The following is a 6,064-nucleotide window of genomic DNA, read 5'->3' on the forward strand; positions in this document are numbered from 1 at the left end:
AGAAAAGGGAAACTCCATTACATCGAACAGAAAAATAAAGGTCATAAAATAAGTCATAATAAAAAAGGTCACCATTTCTACTTGTTCAGACGATATACCGCAGCACAGTTGGCTTTAGAGCCGCGTACTCGAGACTTTGATCTTACAAGATGAAACATCCCCTTAGAAAAATTAATGAATTACTGTGCTGATAAACCCCTTACGTTATTTGATTTTGAAACAGCTGAGCAGAACTGAAAGTACTCAGACATTTCACTCTTTACTTAATCTGTTCAACACTAAACTGACACACAATATTTTTAGAGCAACGCAATCTGACTTTCAATAATCCCTACAAAAGAATGGCCCTGACCAACAATAACCTATACCTTTCATGAATCACTTACCTCACAAAAATCTTCGTTACTCGAACTACTGCAATACAGCGAGCGCCAATACTTCCAACTAAATAAAAGATTCTAACTGCAGAAGGCACTAACTACTGATAAGCATAGTTAGCAAATGAAAGAATTTGATAGAGAACAAACAATGTATTTACCTTAATAATATTCAAAATCATCATATTAATATATTAGTTCATGATATCCAGTACTTCAAATTTACCCTTTCTGATGGACACACGTCCAGATCGTCCGTTCTCAAAATTCTGCCATCTCTCACCCCACCACTGCTGGGGGCTCACCTCCAACTGCGCAACGCTACGCGCTGTTCACATCCAACTGCCCAACTCTACAATAGCGAATATTCCAACAATGCCAACCAGCCACAGACTGCACACAGCACAGTCAGTGATTTTCATACATAGCGCTACGTGACGTTACCAACATAAAAACCTAAACAGCCTACTTTCAAAGAGAATGGTCCAGTCCAACAGTCCAAACATTCCGAAATTTAACCTCAAATTTTTCGCACAGGAAGAATACACCGAAAGAAAAGCACTCCCAAAATTTTGGCTGCTAAGGCGCACTTCAAGTTTTTTTTTAAATTAAAGCTACTCATTTTTGCACCATGAATAACCGCTTATAACGGCGATTTATACAGCCTTCCTGTCTAGCCCGCGATGGCGAAAAAGCAGACGCAGCCGTGACATGAGAACACTGCCGCGCAGCGCGTAGTCCAAAGCGCGCACACGCAAGTTTTAAGCACTTAAACCATAGCGAACATGTCAAAGTCTAATTTTTTGAGTAACTTGCTGTGAAATCGATAGCTAAAATGTCGTAGATGTATTTGTTTCGGAAGTGACTACTAGAGGACAAAAATCAAGTCAGTGTATGATGTTAAATTACAGACGACTTCCATCAGCCGGCCGCTGGTGGCCGAGCGGTTCTAGGCGCTTCAGTCTGGAACCGCGCGACCGCTACGGTCGCAGGTTCGAATCCTGCCTCGGGCATGGATGTGTGTGATGCCCTTAGGTTAGTTAGGTTTAAGTAGTTCTAAGTTCTAGGGGACTGATGACCTGAGATGTTAAGTCCCATAGTGCTCAGAGCCATTTGAACCATTTGAACTTCCATCTAACGGGACTTTAATTTGTTGACTTTAAGTACTTTATAACAATTCCTGTAGCACCGTTCTTATGATAATTTTTGAATAACGTATATTTTACTGGCCATGAAACAGTTCTTTGTTTATTCCATGAAATTGTCATAAAAATGTAAAGTCTCTGTTGGGTGACGAGAATAAACAGTTTTCCTTGCACTAGGTGCACCTGACAAAATATACGGGGTGAATCATCTAAAACTTGCACTGCAAATATTTCGGAAATGGAAAGTGCAATTGATATGTGATTTTCCCAGAATAGATCGGTAGTCAGGGGCTCGTATTGTTAATAGCCGGCCGCGGTGGCCGTGCGGTTCTAGGCTCTTCAGAACGGAACCCCATGACTGCTACGGTCGCAGGTTCGAATCCTGCCTCGGGCATGGATGAGGTTACTAAGGTTTAAGCAGTTCTAAGTTCTAGGGGACTGATGACCTGAGATGTTAAGTCCCATAGTGCTTAGAGCCATTTGAACCATTTTTTTTTTTGTTAGTCAATGAATATACTGCAATTAAACTTAGAAAGTGTGTTTTTTGTGCGAACATACAATTTTCTGAATGGAACAATGCCTAACGACATTAACAAACAAAGAGTAGGGTAAATTAGAAAGTCAGTGGTGTTTGTTGCAGGATTCTAGTGTTAATCGTTTACGAAAAATCGCACTTTGAACAGTTTTCGTACTGACATTTATTTGTACCATTCAAACTGTGTAGTTGCTGGGTATGCTGTTGTTATGTTTGCTTACAGAGTGCTTGTGTGTTCCTTGGGTTTACTGCGACTTGCTAGTTAGTTAGTGTGTGTGACAGTCTAAAGAGTAGGTGCTGAGTGGACCACGGGATTTACCAATGCAGAAAAAGCAGACTTGCTCATGGTGTATGGGGAGTGTAGGAAGACAGCAGTTCGTTCCTGTACGGCGTATGCGCCATATATCCCAATAGCGCCAACCATCTCGTCAAGTATTTATCGCCTCTTCAACCAGTAGTGTAACAGCTAGGCAATGTAAGAGAAGGAAACAAGTGACGACAGAAGAGGGGGAAATTAATGTTCTTGCTGCTGTTGCAGTTGACCCGCACCTTAGCTCCCGCGCAATCCCACGAGGAAGTGGCATGAGTCAGGCAGGTGTCCTACGCATTCTTTATCAACATTGGTTCCATCCGTATCACATTCATTTGCATCAAGAGCTGCATGGAAACGATTTTGAGAACTATGTCTGTTGACAATCCCCTTTGGCTTCGTAAGGTGGAACGTCAGTGGTTCAAAATGGCTCTGAGCACTATGAGACTTAACATCTGAGGTCATCAGTTCCCTAGAACTTAGAACTACTTAAACCTAACTAACCAAAGGACACCACACACATCCATGCCCAAGGCAGGATTCGAACCTGCGACCGTAGCGGTAGCGCGGTTCCAGACTGAAGCGCCTAGAGCCGCTTCCAGTGTAAAAGTGTGATGTGGGTTAGTGAATCATCAGCTCATAGGCTCGCTTTTCGTAGACGGAACACTGAACCTGCGTAAGTACTGCAGTCTCCTAACAGTCTATCCTCCACGTATGTTAGAAGACGTCCCTCTGCAGACTAGGAGGAACTTGTGGTAGGCGGCCGTTGTGGCCGAGCGGTTCTAGGCGCTTCAGCCTGGAACCGCGCGACCGCTGCGGTTAGTTAGGTTTAAGGAGTTCTGAGTTCTAGGGGACTGATGACCTGTGGTACGAATGCTGTCCAGCCCGTAGTGAACGAAGCACTACAACCTATCTTCACGAATTGTTTCCAAATTATTGTTTCGGATGCAGAGGACCTGTACCGTGGCCTGCCTGTTCCCCGGAATTGACGCCTGTAGACTTTTTTCTGTGAGGAAAGCTGAAAAACGCTGCCCACAAAGATACATCAATTACACCCAATGATATGCAACGACGTATTACTGCAGCCTAATCCGACGTATCCGCTGAAATGCTAGCATGTGTGCTGCAGTCGTTCCGTGTCAGACTGGAACCGTGTATTGCCGCTTCTGGTGGCTATTTTGAACACAACTGAGATGGTGAATTGTCTCGTTACTGGGCAGAAAGCACATAACTAGTGTATGCACTTGTGTTGTTCTTTAGTGTGTACTACAACAGGTATTATACAAGTGTTGATATGGGAACTTCTCAAAATACGATATCTCGTAAGCGATTCGCACTAGAATCCTGCTACAAACACAAATGACATTCTAATTTACCCTACTTTTATTTTGTTAACATCTACAGACATTGTTCCATTTAAAAGTGCATATTTGCACAAAAGTACACTTTCTAATTATTATACAGTTTGTTTGGTGGCCATCAATACGAACCCTACACTACCAATCCATTCTGTGTAAATCGCACATCAGTAGTACTTTCGATTTCCGAAATATTTGCGGTGCAAGTTTTAGGCGATTCACCTTGTGAGCCGGCCGGTGTGGCCACGCGGTTCTAAGCGCGTCAGTTTGGAACCGCGTGACCGCTACGGTCGCAGGTTCGAATCCTGCCTCGGGCATGGATGTGTGTGATGTCCTTAGGTTAGTTAGGTTTAAGTAGTTCTAAGTTCTAGGGGACTGATGACCTCAGTAGTTAAGTCCCATAGTGCTCAGAGCCATTTGAACCATTTTTTTCACCTTGTGAATGCATTCAAGCAATTCACAGTAATTACTAGTTTTATTTATACAGAAATGAAATGAAGTAAGAAATGATCGTGGGTTGTTCTGCGTATTGTGCTGTTTATCATACATACTGGATCAAATTCGTATTTATGCAAACTGACAATGCAGGAATTACTGAAGTTTAACAATACTGTTACGCTGATGAATCTGGAGTGACAAAGAACTATAGGGAATTATAATGTCTAGAAATTTTCTGAAAATGCTTTACACTGTCGAAAAATTTCTTCATTGAGGGGATGAACCACCCTATTAGTTCCGGGTGGAATCCAAATTATGTTAATACTCGTTTCATCCTCCTCCTGAGGACAGAGGCGTCGTTATGTTCAGGCCAAGAGTCCAGCAAAAGCAATGAATTCTTTTCTGCAACTGGTAAGAAGACGTTTCGGATGCAGCATTGATAACGAGTCTCTCCCATCATTCCACATTTTACCACGTCGTTTACAAGATTTTTGCAGCGAAACAGTCTTTTTTTTAATTTTTAGCGCTGATTTCTCTTGAGGTTCCTGAAGACCGATATAAAGCTGCGGAAACAGTACTCCACTGGTACTTAATGCTGGCATTGTTTTATAAGAATGTGTCATAGCACTCATCGACTGCACAAGCGACTCTGTCTTTTTTTCGCTCAAAATGATAAAGCGCAGCTTGTAAGCAGTTGTTGCATGAAACCTGATTGGCTAGTTTTATACACGACATTTTAGGGGATAATAGAAAGCCATAAATTTGTCTATAGTGCTACATATTACTGACATGTTCTCTACATGCTTGTTTGAAATAAAGGTCGTAATTTTGCGACTTCCTTTTCTGCATAATTTCCTGAACCTGTTTAACCATGTCAACGATGCCTGAAATCAGTAATGATCATCTCACTCACAATTCAGAGGGCCTAGTCTCGTAGATTTCCCTCGGTAACGGTGCATTGACTCTTACGAGCAGTTCTAAATCTTTGGAATAGGTTTTCTTTCCCAATTTTGCGAGTTTCATTTTCGTGTATAATTCGTACTACGTGTAAATCTTTCTTCCATTTATACAACTCAGATTTTTCGAAACGAAACGGGCTTTGCAGACTGCTTAACTTTAATCATTTTATTCCTCCTTCGTTTAACGAAATTTACACAATCTCTCTTTGTTACTGAAAGCTATAACTCTCCATTTTTTTCTTTGGTCAAGGAAGGTGCTGTATTTTTCCACTGGAATTTAATTAGCTCAACAATCATCTTCCGAACCATAATTCACGGAACCGTAAGAGTTACTTTCTCCTTCTTTTCATGTTTCCAGAATTTCTAACGGAACGTCGCCATCATTCGAACGGATGTCCAAGATATTAACTAGTAAATAACACATATTTAGTTCTTCAGCAGAAGTAGGTGGTTTCGATCGTACATCACGTTCTTCTAACTCTTATCTTTGAGAGACTGAAAACAGAAACTGAATACTACATTACTGTGAAACTCTGATACGTGCACAGTGACCGATGCTATTAGCAAGCATATGCGAAGAAAACCAAAGAAAATTAATTCAGTTTTACCTCCACTCTTAACACTTAGCGATACCACAAAGACAACTCTAGTTATTATGGGTAATAAAAGAGTTGTAAATTCGAGAGAATAGTAACTGTGAACAGCTGTGTCAGTGAAACTATCAAAGGAAACTGAAATTCACTTTACAAATTATGATCGCACTGCGCCTTGTTATCTGTTTACCGATGTTCTGTCAATCAAGGCTATGTGCCTGTCGTGTTGCGCATTTGCTCTCTGGTACAGGTACTTAGTGGTGTACATTCCTCCAGCCGCCTGGCGAGCTACGAATTTGGTAATTTTCTACATAAAAAAATACTTGCAGTATGTCTTAGCAGCTAAAAT

This window comes from Schistocerca serialis, chromosome 1 (assembly GCF_023864345.2).
Source record: "Schistocerca serialis cubense isolate TAMUIC-IGC-003099 chromosome 1, iqSchSeri2.2, whole genome shotgun sequence".
Taxonomy (NCBI): Eukaryota; Metazoa; Arthropoda; class Insecta; order Orthoptera; family Acrididae; genus Schistocerca; species Schistocerca serialis.